General features: G+C 43.1%; 1 protein-coding gene and 1 long non-coding RNA gene across 15 annotated transcripts in view; both read left to right on the top strand.

The window, feature by feature from the left end:
* Window positions 1-15,331, top strand: part of NRXN3 (neurexin 3) — a 982,570-nt gene that overhangs the window by 199,943 nt on the left and 767,296 nt on the right. The gene's annotated exons all lie outside the window — the stretch shown is intronic.
* Window positions 3,155-9,730, top strand: LOC146436090 (uncharacterized). The gene is made up of 3 exons (XR_014852513.1): window positions 3,155-3,197; window positions 4,223-4,352; window positions 9,451-9,730. It is a non-coding gene; the product is annotated as an uncharacterized LOC146436090 (long non-coding RNA).

Below are 15,331 nucleotides of genomic sequence, written 5' to 3'. Positions count from 1 at the left end.
TGGGTAAAAAATAAATACAGGCCAGATACCAGAAAAATTACTGGGAGCTGTTTTATGAAAAATTATCTGTTGAAGAGAGATTTCTGACTAAAGCAGTGCTGTGGGTGGTCAGAGTAAGAGAAGGGTCTGTTTCTCACCTGGTGCTTTTTTTTTTTCTTGCTGATCACTTGAACAGCTGCCTCAGTTTCCCCAGGTCTAACACGGTGACAGCAGCCCAAGGTGCCTGCTCTTGGGACTGGAGGGTTTGAATTTGGTGGTGTGTGGATAAAGAACGTAACTATTTTTTGTGCAGTGCCGTGGATGCTGGGTTGTCTCCTTGATGCTACGCCATACCTGGTTATGTTGAAGTGGTTCCTGAAGGATTGTTGTTGATGATATCAATGACTTCCCCAGACCAAGACTTGCCAAACAGCCTGCAGCACTGAGCTCCCCTGATCCTTCTGTCCCTCTATGTTACGAGGCTCTCTAGTTCGCTCAACAGGCCCCTGTCACTTTGCCCACTCTGGGGTTGACACCTGATCACCTGGTCAAAGGCCATGGGCTCCAGCATCCAGGGACAGCATAGAAACAAGACAATGGACATGGGAGTTGTCATGATGTTATGATCATACAGCATAACTGGTGAACTATCCTGGGCTTCTCCATCCTTAATGTAATCCAGGTTCACTGTGGCACATTAATGTGATTTCTGTGTAAAGGGAAACTTGCTTGGCTTTTGTTTCTTCTTTAGCATGGTTCTGTTTTCAGCTATGAAGGCAAGACAAAGATAGAAGTTTTGGGGTGAAGTTGCCATAGAAATGGACAATTTTAGGACGTTGGAAAGCCTGGAGATACTCCAATGGCAGCCATCCTTGGTGATGACCAGGGAGCACTTTAGCGCCTAGAGGACGGTGGCTGTGGAGGGGATGCAGCCTGCCAGGCTTGTCTAGAGAGCTGTCATTGCTGCTGATAGGATCTATAGGAGGGATGTGCATATGGCATTTCACTATCAGAAACAAGTACAGTGGTACATTGCATACTACTTCTGTTTTTCCAGTCCTGAAGATGATCCAGTCCACCCTTGTGATATTCTGATCCTCCTTTGTATTAACAGAATGTCCTACCTGAATCCCAGAAAATTACTTTAACATATTCCTGTCCCGTGCCTACTCAGATTAATATGAGTATTAAGTGAGATATGGTCTAAAATTGAATCCTGAGCAATGTTCTTGCAGATTCTTTCCAACCCAAGAGCTCTCCTGCAAGCCAGTCTCTTGTCATCACTGTTTTAAAAAGGTTCCTACTTAGCATTGGCTCCTCTGCAAATTTCTGTCTTTTTTGATTTAACTAGGAATGACTATGATTATAAGAGAGTACATGTATTTGAATATCTGTTTAACAGCTATGCTCATTGCTTTCTCAGGGTTTGGCATTGCCTTTTAGTTCATTTCAGGACAAACACACAGTGGCTGAAATTTGCACAGTGGCTGTAGTTCAGAAGGGTCTTTAGGGATGCACATGGGAATTGTATATGCCTGTAACTGTGCCTCTGCCTGTTTGGGGAGGAAAAAGAGAAGAGAAAGTGGCAGAATTAGTGTTTGAGGGCATGTCTACATCACTGCTTGTGTAAATTGGTGAGTTGGAGTTTGTGACACTACATGGAAGTGATGCTTTGTGCAAATGTGAGAATAAACCCGTCAATAGAGCATTTGGTGATTTTCTGATAGGTTCATGTGAATGTGCAGCTGTTTGTGGAAAAATGTATTTGTCAGCACATGTAGATACATATGCTTATGCTCCTTATGATAGGAGACTTAGAGGGATGGTATTTTATGCATTTGTGGGTTATCCATTAAGTTTGCATTCTTACATAGGCAGAAAAGAACTTCTTTTGGTTTGCTTTTGCATGTTAAAATGTGACCAGCTGGTATAGCCATGAAAACAGTGGTTGGCCAGACTCAGTATTTATACAGCTTAATGAGAATGGCTTAAACAAGACCACCCACCTTAAAATGCTCTCCAGTTCTCTGCTTCCTATCTCCATTAAATAGCAAAGATCTCTGTTGCTTTGAGGCTAAAAGAATGAGGAAGTGCTGCCTGCCTAGTTACAGGAGCATTGTGTTTCCTTCAATGTGACAAATGGTACAGTGTCCCACACTGAGCTGACTGGAGCTGAAGATGCTCCCAGTCGCTTGCTGGATTTTCCTGCAATACTGAAGTAATTGTCTGTTTTCAGCCAGAAGCTCTTACAGACCTTGTATGTTAACATTCCTGTCACAGTTTACTGTAAAAGTCAGGATCAGTGTTGCAGTAATTTCACTGGCCCAGGTCAGGACAAAGAGAGTTGCAGTGCTCCCATTTGTGCTTCCTGCTTCAGCTGAAGAATTGCATCAGGCTTTCTTTAAAGAGAAGTTGATGGCATCTCCCCATCATAAGATGAACATGAGTGGCCATTATAACTCAGAACATGTTTCTGTTCTCCAACAGCATCCAAAAGTGCATGTCTGTGGGAGAGCATAAAAACAAGGCACACTATATTACATGCTCCATGATAATTTCTGTCCAACACTCTCCCAGCCTCCAGCCAAGTTCTGGAGGGAAGACATCCTGTATTGACCTCTTTCTTCAGCACAGTAGGATCTGGGGGATTTGATATCAGGAGAACCTATGGTTATCTATCTTACAGCTTTGAAAATACAGAGACTGCTCACACTGATTTATAGCTCTACATTGAGTGATAATATTGTGAGGCCTATGAGAAGTCTGAAGCAGTCTTCATGACCTGCTGTATGATTTGGTTCTTGAAAAAGCTTATGGGACTCATTGCTGTAACTAATACATTGATAGGTTTGACAACACAGTCTCTTTTGACAGTCTTGTGCGTGTTTAAATTATGGAAGCAGCTTGAGGTATTTTTTGTAACAAACCTAATGGCACCATAACTAACCAAACAGAAGGCAGTAGAAGATAAATCAGTTTTAGTAGGCCTTTTATTCAAACAGTGAAGAGCTACCCATTGTGAATGGGGAATACTGTAGGTCAGATCAGTGGGAGCTGAATGTTGTCTCACTGCTGAGGGGATAAACTGAAGTGAATAACAGAGGATTCAAAACTATTACAGGATTTTCGTTTTTGGAAATGCGTTCTGCTACATTTCCACTCTCCCCTACTTCCTGAAAAAGTGAAGAAGAGCAAGAGCCTAGAAGAACTGCAGACAGGTTAGTGGTAGACAAACAGGAGGGGATGAGACTATTTTTTTCTAGATGATTCTCTGTCTAGCGAGATTACAGAGCAATCTTGCACATGCAAAATTTTATATTGTAGCAACAACATTTACTTTATGTTACTTTATATGTTACTAACTATTATGTTAACTTTGTTGTATCAGATTTCCCAAGATTTAATGCTGAATGCTGTTTCAACTGGGATTCTTCTCTGGAAATCATACTTTAGATTAACTTGAAATAAGATTGAGAGTCCTTCTTAGCATACACTTCATAACGTGAAACTGTCAAAGCCTTTATTTCTTGAAAACATCACTTAGGCCGTATGGTCATCTGTCTTACCTGCTTCTAAATTTGAAATTTTTATTTCATATGAATAAATGCTCAAAATTAGGTCATTTTAGTCCTCAACCTGTTCCTCTGAGAAGACAGACAACTGTTACTGCAAACCTAGAAAGTTGAGACATTGGTATCTGGTGGGCTCAAAGAGTCTTCAGCAGAAGACATCTTGCCCTAGCTTCTGCATGAATCATGTTTCCAAACATGCTTTTGAAAGAGTGTTTCTGAATGCATCAACTAAGAGCATTCACCAAAATTTTATCTTTCACAATGTATATTTTTTCCATTATTGTTTTATGTTAGATATTTATTCCACCTTTTTTAAGAGGAAAACTAAAAGTAAGTGCTTTTGTTGCAAGTAAACCATGACAGCTCTTATACAGCAGCTGTTTTTCAGGTGACTGAAAAAAAGCTGTGAACTGATCAGTGTCAGATCTTAAATTATTAATCTAACAGTTAGAGAAAACGTATGGCAACTCTTAAGATAAAGAGTTGATACACTGTAAAGATGTTGAGGCTGTTGCAGTGCAGGCAGTAATGTGGGATGCTGTTAAGATGAGTAGCAAGCAGCGTGCAGGATGTAAACAAATAGGTCTGCTTTAGGCACATAACATCTAAATCAACATTAGCTTTTCTAATCTAGCAGACACTCACAGTCCTTCCTGCTTTTCTTTTTGCAGCAGGAGAAGGGATTGTTTACTTCAAGCAAATTAAAGCAAAAAAGTTTCCGAAGAAGTACAGGGAAGGTGGTGAACTGGAAGGAGAGGGAAGTTTAGAGCATGTTGGTGCAGTGAGGGAGCAGTGGTGCAGGTAGTGGAGAAGCACAACAGATTCACACCTTGGCTTACCTCTCTGTATCTGTTGGTGAGCTTACCAGCAGGCATTTCTTAAATGGGTTTCTTTAGACCTCAGGTGAACCAAAAATTGGAGGTCACATCCTTTAATGATTTGATCACCGGTGCCAGTGCTATTTTCTCCTCACTGCTGAAATTCATGACTTTTGGTATAAAGTCAATAGCAGAGGCTAATGACCTGCTTTCTAGGCTGTCTTTAGGTGGGCAAAAGGCTGCTCTGATTTGAAAATCACTGTTCCCTTCCCAAACTTGGTCTGGTATTCCAAAGGAGTCTTTCCTTCCTTTCTCCCTGGGCCTTTCTGCCACATGGACTCGGTAGAAACATGCACAGAGAGAAACAGAAGAGTTTTTTTCTTTTCTTATTGCAAAACTTTCCTCAGGTGAGAGGATGTCCTTGGCAAGCCTGGCTGCTCTGCAGGGGACTTTTAGAATGATCAGGGTATTGAAGAAGTGACAGTGGTTCATACTGCCCTAATTAAACAGTGCTTGCTCTGAACTCATTACACTTTTCTGCCCTGTTTGCAAAAAAATTTCTTATGGTTGCTCTGTAGAAAGCTCTAGCTTCAGTTTATACTGGATACCTGTAAGTTCCAGTTCAGATGTTTTGGTGACCCAGCTGGGGCTGGGAGGAACAGGCACAGAGATAGGGTGAGCTGTTCATGCATTCTTTCCAGTCAGCAATTTCCCTGGTTTGCTTTGGGTGCAGGCATACATTGACTATGTGGGGTGAGGAGTGTGGATGTAGGTTGGAGAGGTAAAGTGTCAGAGAAGAAATGTTTTATAAAATTTTTAATCTACAACTGTAAAGGGCCTATGAGATCACTCCAGCCTCTGGCCCTCTAAGTACATCATGAGTTATAGATTTTTACAGTCTTATCCTTGAATTGAATCAAATCACCCCTCTGCATTTAACACATTTGTTCCCATTTTGATTTGAAAATGAGGCTTGTCTTAAAATAATTAGAGGTAGTTTATCTGGTGAGATACTCTTTACCAGTTCTTGATTAAAAAGGGAAGCCTTACTTTTTTGAATTGAAAATTTTATATATAAAGGATCGTAGCTACCAAAAGGTGTTTAGGGGGATTGGTTCTTGTGCAAACTGCCATGTGACAAAGGATGTTCCCAGCACCATGTGGGGAAAGATGAGCAGTGAGTGGCTCTCAACCCCAATCTGCCTGCGTTTACTTTCTGCACAAGTATTATGGCGATGGCCCAGCACGGCAGGAGGGGGAGGGTGCCTGTGGGGCTCAGTGCTGCAGATGCTTTGTAACATTTCAGCTCTTTGTGCTGTCTGAATAGAGCAAATAAGGCAGTCAGGCTAATTTGAAAAGATGCTCGATTAGGCATGGAGTGTTTAATATTCTCCCTCTGTCCCTAGCTGCTGTAGAACCTCCATTTTGCCTTCCCAGAGCTCCAAATGGAGCCTGCTGCTTCCCCTTTGCAGAAATCCTGGGCCGTGGGTGATATCTGGGGACAGAGAGGCTGAAACAGTAAAGTTGCACAAGCAGGTTCTCTGGTGAACCCTTCTGCAAAGTGCTCGTGTCCTGAGGACAGCCTGTGAGCTGCAGCAGGATGTGTCCATGGGTAGTGGGCAACCAGGGAGTCCACAAGGACTGTCAGCATCTGGCATCAAGCGAGCCAGAGGCAATGGTTTGTCAATTAATGTGTCAATTAATTGTGGTGAGGCCGTGGTGTGTTACCCATTCCAGTGAAGTGGCCTTGCTGAATAAACAAGGATTATCACTCAGTGTTTTCAGCAACCTCTGCAATTTTGCAGCTGTTGAGTAGTTTGCTTAATTTGGTGCCCGTTGGTGTTGGGGATTCAGAATGCCAGGTCGGTCACCTCCTGTGATGGTCAGACAGCCCTGCTTCCAGCTGCAGTGGCTGTCAGTCTTGCTGTTCATCCCCAGCATAGCTGCAGCCCCTTGTACAGCTTCTGTTGCTTCAGCCTTCTGTGCTTCTCTGTAAACAGCAATAACCATTGCTTTACAGGAGGGCTATGCTGCATTTAATGTTTGCTTTGAGATCTGCAGAAGTACCTAGAAGACTCCCTCTACCTAGTCATAAATGCTTACAATAAGTGCACTAGTGAATATGGAAGAGTCTGGTTTTGTAAGACCTAGAAAGCTTGCTGTTCTGCACAGAAAGCATCCCTCTTCAGCTGTTCTTTTTATTTCTTTTATAAAATTTTGTTAAAGTATATAATATTTCACATTTAAATACATCATACTGAGCAGAGTAGAGGTAGAGGAGGAAAAACTGAATTTTGAAGTAGATTTATTTTTCCTGATAATTGAGAAATAAAATTTCTGACATGCTTATGATTAGAACTTTAAAATGTGGCAGATGTTACTGTGAAGCAAATAGTCTCCAATAAGGGGAATATATATATGTTACTGCATATGACCTAATGGCTAAATGCATAGTGGAAGATGTTTTTACTATCTGTTTTCGTTGATATATCAGAGCTTTGATCAGTTCTCGAAATTTCCCTGTAGTCTGTTCTATCCCGAGCTTTTTACCCTGCTGTTGAATTGCTTGCAGCATTGCTGATCTTTCCTGTTGAAAATAACTCAATTATTGCCCCAAATTCTGCTTGTTTGTTGTGTTTTATTTTTTTAAAATTAAATACAAATATATGTACTACATTGCCCAAGATGGTCCTTGTGAATAGCACCCATCAAAAGCTCTAAGGTGAATATAGATGTAATCTTCCATTAGCTATTCAATGTATCAGAAAACAGAGCCATCTGAAATGGATAGTGGTGCAAAAGCACCCACGAACAGGCTTGCACACCAAGGAGGACTTCGGGTCTTTATTTTAAAAAGTGATATATGCAAACATTGGCAGTTCCATTTATTTCTCTTTTGTAAGTAAAGCCTATCTAATAATTTTGTGCAAATTTAATAATTATGTGTAATGACTGAATTAGGACTATAATTTAAGGAAAAAACTCAATTCCTCGCCATGTTTGTCTTATCATTTAATTGAAAAGTAACTTCTTTCCTCCCTCTTACATAGACTAAATGAGTCCTATGTACTATCTCAGTCTCTTTGAAGTTAAGTGTCCTGTAGACATTGCAATTGTTAATATTGGTAAGGGATGTGGGAGTGAGTTAGATGAGGTTAGGAGGTGCTGCTCTTTTCAAAGCAGGCAGTCATGATAATAGCTGCATTTTCAGTGTGTAGGAGCATCTGGAGCTTTGCTTATTGATGACCTTTGAAAATTGTATAGATTTCTGAGTTTGGGCACTCAGGCTTTAAAAATATTTGTATTATGCCTGTTTCTCGGTAATCTTACTTTACAATACCCTCTCTATAAAATGCAAATACAATAATTGCATTAACCTAACTGGCAGGTGCTCTGATCTTGATTAGAACTGCAAAGAATTTTTGTTGATATACTGCTTATTGAAAGGGCTGGGCTTTTACTCACCACTTGTACTAAATGTATTATGAAAAAGTATTAGAGATTCATCTACCTTTTTTCTTCTTGCTACGATCAACATGAAATCAGAACACCTGAAAAATCCTTTCTTACCTTCCTGCTGAGGCCTGCTCTGAGTGCTGACTTGGGCACCCAGACCCAGCTGGAGCCACCTCATGAGTGAACCTCTGCTCAGCCCTGGAGAGAGTTGTAGCTACTTGAATGGATGTGAATAGTCTTTCTTTTAAGCAGACAACAAGTGCTTCAGTCTGAAAGGCACTATTTTTTCAGAGGGAGATTTTTCTTCATTTTATTGCCTTCTTTCTTGTGTTGTGCTTGGAAATGCTGCCATCTTCATTACATGCTCTGCATTCCCCTACACCACAGGTTCTGACAACTCTTCTTCCTATGCAGCCTGGAGTCCTCCTTTGAACATCACCCCATGAGTTATCTCCCTTCACAGCTGCACTACTTTGTCTCCACTGTTAACTTTCACACACTGCTCTCATCCTATAAAATCAGACCTTCCATCTGGCTTATTATTCCAGGCAGTGAAGTCAGCAGAACCTGAAACAAAACAACAAAATGCGGCACTGCCTTCCCAGAGGGAAGTGATGACATGCATGTTCACACTGCTGCTCAAGCTTTTTGGCCTTTCAGAAGAGGCTCCAAAGAAACATGTCATTTCTTAGCAGTTCTGGCTCTTGTTGTATGTTACCCAGGGGCAGCCTTGAACATTCACCTCAGGGCTTCTCTGAAGTTTCTAACTTTGGCTGGAGATCTTGTCCTCTGATGGCCAGTATGCTCATCATTGGAAGCCATTTGGTTGTTTGTCCAGCTGCACTGCTCATAGCTCACCTCAGCTGGCTCAGTTTGACAGTGTTCATTAGACCCTTACAGACCTAAGAAAGATCTATTGGGAGGAAATGGGATTGGAAACCCTGTAATGGTCCACAGTAGAGTTATTAGTTGTCTCTCAGCTTCAGCAGTTTGGGGCACACTAACGCCTTTGGTGACTTAGGGACAGGCTGTCTGACAATACATCAGTCACTGTATTTTCTCCAGCAGTAAGGCTAAGGACTGGCCTTCAGTGCCCACTGCTCTCATGAACCTCTGTTTTCTAGATACAGCTGAGTCACAGAATCACAGCTGATCACTTTTTTGTTTTTTGCAGTATTATTTAGGCAGGAAAAGCAATCAGGGAGAGGTTAAATGGTTTTTTTGTCATCATATGTGTCTTTAGACAAGCCAGGAATAAAAATCACATTTCCTAGCACAGAGTCCTGGGCTTTAGAGGAAGGCCATGGTTGTGCAAACTACTTGTCAGACGTCCTTTGGGACAGTAGTGTGCTCTGTTGAGCACATTGCATGACTCTCTTAAAGAATCTCTGAATTTTTAAACTGGTCTCAACTGTTTAGTAATTTCAGCAAGCTTTGGCTCACTGACAGACACTGCTGAGATTAGAGTGTAGGTGTAAAAAGTGATTGTGAGGTGGGAAAGATGGAGAGAGGCAGAGGGAGGGAGGAGGACTCTGTTTGGCCACAGACTGCAAAGACGTGTGAGGTGCAGAGGAATGACACATAGTGAACAACCAAAAGTTCACTTGCAAATCTTCTTCCTATAGATTGGAGGATAATGGGAAGGAGACTCCTGAAGGAAGAGGAAGAAAAGCCTGCTAAGCTTGGCAGTCATGACTGCACGAGCTGGTGTTTAGTTAGCAGCTCAGTGTGGGTGGAGATGTAGAGAAGCACCTTGGGCAGTTGGTGTCCTCGGGCTGGTTTACCTGCTGCTGCTCCTGTCTCCTGGTGAAAGGCAGGTTGCACCTGAGTTTACTTTTAGGACCAGGCTGTCCCGTTCCGCTGTAAAAGGGGGACTCGGGAAGGATTCTTTTTAATAGGTTTCTCGGACAAAAAATAAAGCGCAAACACGGCAATACTGTATCTGAGAACTGATAAAGAAGGGTAAGTGTTCCTACCAAAGGGGGACAGAAAAAGGAACAGAGAGGGAAAAAAGAGAGACGGAGAGAGAACGAGAACACCAGGACAGATCGCTCCCGCTGTACCCCAGGCGCCCCGTCGATGAGGGTTTGGCAGATGGAGCTGAGCTCTGCGAGCTGCGAGTGTCTGCGTGGCTCCCGGGGCGGCTGGGCGCGATTTCCGAACAGCAGCAGCTGCGTGTGCCTGCCGTGGGTGAGGAACAGGAGCAGGATTCGAGGAGCAGCTGCAGGCGGTCAGGGTCGGAGCACGGTGGCTGCAGGCGGCGGCTCGGGGCTGGGTGCAGGCAGGGTGCAAGCGGCGGCGGCTCCGTCGCGGAAACAGCGAGCACGAGGTTGTCGCGGCGACGGAGCTGCCTCAGGCAAGCAGCGAAGCAGAGCAGGATACAGGCAGGCAGGCAGAACAGCCAGGAAGGGAGCGGGATTGCGGGGAGGAGAATGCGAAGGGGGCGCGGGGGGCAGAGCTGACCCTCCAGGCGAGCCCCGCTCCCTCCGAGAAACCCAAACAAAATGGCGCCCGGTTGTGTCGCAGTTACCTGCTGTGATGTGCTTGGCCGACCTATCGCATGCCTTCCCGTGCACTGTTCCTACGCGTTTTCCCCGCGCATCCGGGGATCTGATCCACCAGCGAGGGGGCATTGATTGCAGAGCAGCAGTGGAAGCTTTCTCTCTCCTGATCGCTGCCAGGCGAAGCCTCTCGGGAGGCAGAGCTCCCACCACCTACACAGGTAATTTTTTCACCTCATATAACATATGTTGAGGCATAAACGAAAATCAGATGGGTCTCTCTCACAGGCCAAATGGGATGTCACTGACACCACAATGATGACTATGTATTAAAGAGGGTAGAAGAAAGCAAGAGCTGGGCATAGATTTCATCACTCTGTCCTTAAACAAATATTCCCCATCTCCAGTAAGAAGCTGAGGCTTTCCCGAGTCTCAGTGTGATAATATGCTAACAGGCACAGCTCGGTATGCAAAAGCCAACCCACAGGCTTAACACAGGGCAAAAAAGATACCCAACGATAAAAAGTCCAGTCACATGTAATGGAAGGAAAGCCTGGATATCAGTAGGAGTTCTGAAGTTGCTGGTTAAGGCCTGGCATCCTGGGCTGGGTCTGTTCTGCTTCAGCTGCCACAGCGGCCACAACACAGTGTATTTGTTCTGACTGGCAGCACCATGTAATTGCATTTGTGTTCAGTGACTATCAGTGTTTCCAATGTGTTTTTCTGAAAGGTCATCTCATGCCAGAAGAGACTTAATGCCATGTCCATCTCAGATCTGTTGATTCTGTCTTGATGCTTAGCCTTTCAGTGGGAGAGACTAGAAAGCCAGCCCTACCACTTCATCCCTTAAATAACAATGTGATTCAACCTCACAGTGGTGTTAACTTGTGAATACTAGTTATTTTTGAGCTTCTGGCTGTGAGAGATGGACATTCCATATATTTTAATGGGGAGGCTGGTTCACACAGAAATGTGCTTGCTTTGATTCTTATACCATGTTATTAAAAAATTTAAAATCAACTAAACCAATCAAGCAAGCAAGCAAACAAAAAAAAAACAACCCCAAAAAAACCAAAAAACAAAAAAAACCCCCACCGCAAACCATCAGAACCTCACTAGTCCTGTCATTTGTTTCTTAGTGTTGCCCTGGGGCTTCCCCTGGTTCCTTGTGTCCACTGTTATGGGACTTCTATGCCTGTGTCATGCCGGGTAGTTACCTAGTTTCCCTCCTTCCTCTCTTGCACTGTTTCTATTAGTGATCTCCCATAGCAATTCACTGAATACACTAAAAGTTAATTTGCTGGGGTGTGCTTTGTGTAGACCTAAAATGGCTCTGCACAGCTGGGAGAATCTGCAATATCCCGTGAAGGCAATGAAAAATCTGGTATTAGTCAGACACACTGAAAGAAGTCTCTTTAAAAATGGTTAGCGAGTAGAGAGACATGGGAAGCAGAGACAATTCATGGATCATGGAAGATAATCCAATCCCCTATTAGTTTAGGCTGTCTTCATATACAGGGATGGTCACTTTGTCAATGAGGTGCAAGTTTGGAGGCGAGAGGAAGCTGCAGGAAGGCTGCTTTATTCAAAGTACTCTGGAGAGATCATTTTAATTGTCCAGGCTATTTCTAGAACCACAGCAGTCTAAAATGGAGTCACTGGGGAGGATTTCAGTTAGTAAGAGGAAAAAAAAAGTACATAACTGTGATTAATTCTCAGGTTTTTACCTCCTTTTGCCTTCCTTTTCTGCCAACATCCGTTAGCCCTTTCAAAAAGAAAATAAGGTGAACAAGTTTACACTGCACAGTGCATGTTTGCCCCGCACAACCTTCCCCTATTTCCCTACACATTTAGCAGAGAGATTAAGTTCAGTTGATTGATTGAAATTTCAAGTGCAAAGTTCTTTATGTGAGTTGGGATCTCAAGCACAAATACAAGCTAGGTAAAGAATAGATTGAGAGCAGCCCTGAGGAAAAGAATTATGGGGTGTTGGTTGATGAGAATCTCAACATGACCCAGCCAAGTGCACTTGCAGCCCAGAGAGCCAATTGTATCCTGAACTGCATTAAAAGAAGCCTGACCAGCAGGTCTGGAGAGGTGATTCTGCCCTCCACTCCCCTCTAGTGAGACCCCACCTGGAGAACTGCATCCAGCTCTGGGGTCCCCAGCACAGGAAGGACATGAACCTGTTGAAGCAAGTCCAGAGAAAGGCCACCAAGATCATCGAAGGGATGGAGCACCTCTCCTATGAGGAAATGCTGAGAGTTGGAATTGTTCACCCCAAGAATAGAAGGTTCTAGGAAGACCTTATGGTGGCCTTCAAGTACCTGAAGGGAGCCTACCAGAGAGCTGGAGGGGGACTTTTTGCAGCACTGTGTAGTGATAGGACAAGGGAGAATGGCTGTACACTGAAAGACAGTGGGTTTAGGATTGGAAGAAATTCTCTACTGTGATAGTGGTGAGGCACTGGAACAGATTGCCCAGAGAAGCTGTGGAGGCCCCAGCCCTGGAGGTGTTCAAGACTGGGTTAGATGGAGCTCTGAGCAGTCTGGTCTAGTGGAAGGTGTCCTTGCTCATGGCAGGGGTTTGGAACTACATGATCTGTGTGGTCCCTTCTGACCCAAACCATTCTATGAATAAAACTAGGAGGTATTTCTCTAACCAGCCCCACTGAAGTGTGAGCCTGATACAGCATCTTAGATCACCCTGATTTGAAGTGATTTTACAGGATGCAGAATCAGGTAGGGGCTGTAAAAAGTAAGTTGTATTTCAAATTGGTACCTAAAACATGTATTTTTCTTCATGATTCTGCGGAGGGACCTGTGTTGACACATTCAATACTATTCCCAAAATAACAGAAATTTTAGTGAACCAGCAAGGAGGCGTTTTATTTATCTAAAACAGAAAAAAATGAAAGGGATGAATAATGAGATTGAAGGGAATAAGATGTGTTTTTACTTAAATCTGTGTTTATAGGATGCCCAGGAATACAGACTGGCATGCTGAGAACCTGAACTTGTGCCTCAATAAAGTCCCAGCAGCAATTTCATTGATATCTCACTGTTGGACTAGAGGCTTTTCAAATTCAAATAGGATGAATGCACTTGGAGAGGTGAAGTGCTTGGAGTAGTAACTTCAAATGGGAGAAAGCACAGGCAAGCTGTCATGCTCAGGCATATGCTCCATATGCTCTCCCCTAACTGTCTCACCATTTCTTGGGCTCCTGCAATAACCTGGTATATTACTGTACCTTGATTGTGACGGATGCCTACTCTGGAGTCAGTTTAGGATTCTGTCAATCTGCTAATGTATCTGTACCTCAGCCTCATCCCTTTCTTGTTTTCCGGTTATGGATCTCAGATTTCTAACACACTTCTAGTGCTACACTTGGATCTCAGATTTCTAACACACTTCTAGTACTTCTGCTTCTTTGGGTGAGCTAGCCTGGGCAAATGACTTGAGAAGTATTTTCTCTCTTGACTTGACTGATGTCACTGCACTCATTTTGTTTCTGTCCTGTGTCAGATTTCCTCTATAATCAATGTAATTTCTGCATGTGGATCTTGAGCTGAATGTCTCTGGAAAGAGATTTTCCAGTCTTGCAGTGTGTTCCATGTGGTGTCAGTTTGCGGTGGCAGAAATTGGTAGTGAAGGAGTGTTAGTGTTGGCAGGCAACAGGAATCTCAAATATCACAATACTGTACTGTGACATGTGGAGCACCCCTGCCCTCAGCGTCCTTTCCTGGTTTTCAAGTGTGCTGGCAACATTTGCAAATGCTGTGAATCACAGAGCAGAGACTGATATTTCTCATTTGCTTGTTTGGTTATGTTTTTCATTTCAGAAGTACTTCAGTTTGTAGTGTGAAGGAAGGCCGGAGAAGAGCAGGGATTCTGCTAGGGCTGGGCTTCATACAAATAAGTTGACCACCTGCTTTGAATGGCAGCTTCTAACGGAAACTTGTGACCCCTGTCACTGAGGTCTAAGAAAACAAAATGTTGTGCACTTGTTTGTAATTACAAATCCTCAGATGACCAGGCAAATGCTTATGGAAAGAATTGCTCACCTTAGATATCTGACATTGCAGTCTGGTCTGCATGTAGTTTTCTTGCATATCTCCTTGGGATACAGTTAAGGCATTCTCAAGAATAACCTCCCTTGATTTGGGATGCTATTGAATATGAGGCAGGGGTGCATCATAAAAGATACTTCTCATATAAGCAATATTTCTATTATGTTTCTTTGAAATGCTGTGATAAGAGTTGATGAGCCTTCTGAGCATTTCTGTTCTGTGTTCTGTTGTGTATCAAGCTTTTCCCCTGGAAGCACTAGTCAAGGGCCCACAGAATTTACTAATTGTGTGTATTGGGTTTTATTGATAAAATTACTCCAGAATCCGGCAAAGGGGGTTAATAGAAGAGAAATACAGTGTGTGCTACAATGTGGAAAGGAATGACATCATACACTGCAGAGCAAGTCTGAGTTGAAAACAGAGGGAGAATAGAGCTATTGTTTGTTTGCTTATCAACAGTGACTAGAATAGTTCCAGGAAAACAGGTCTGATGAGTTTGGCTTCACCATGGACCTTTCCACATGGTGTATTGTTCAACAAAAACAAACCACCTCCTTTGGGCCATCCCGTTTCAGGGAAGCAAGGAGATACCATCTGGTTCTGTATGAGAGCAAGTGTTGATTGACAACCTGAAAGGAAAAATTTAAATCTTAAATTAAAAATATCTTCTGTTGGGCTAGGATTTCCCATTTCGCTCATGACTGGTGATCTGTCTATTGGCATGAACAGTCTAATGGCTCAGAAACTTCACAGCATATTTTCTAACATCTATTTCAAAACCAGCTTTTTAACCAGGGCTGTTCCTTCAACAACACTGGGATGTTTCACTGAGCAGCACAAGGTGTCTGGTTCTGATATGCATCCCAATCTTCCCCTTGCTATCCTGGCATAGGAAAAAATATGTAGTTGAAAAAGCTAATTGGTGCTCTTTTAAT

This window comes from Lichenostomus cassidix, chromosome 5 (genome assembly GCF_008360975.1).
Source record: "Lichenostomus cassidix isolate B80296 chromosome 5, HeHo_3.0, whole genome shotgun sequence".
In the NCBI taxonomy this organism is placed as follows: Eukaryota; Metazoa; Chordata; class Aves; order Passeriformes; family Meliphagidae; genus Lichenostomus; species Lichenostomus cassidix.
The sequence above is the reverse complement of the archived record's forward strand: the minus strand, read 5'-3'. Positions and strand labels throughout refer to the sequence as shown.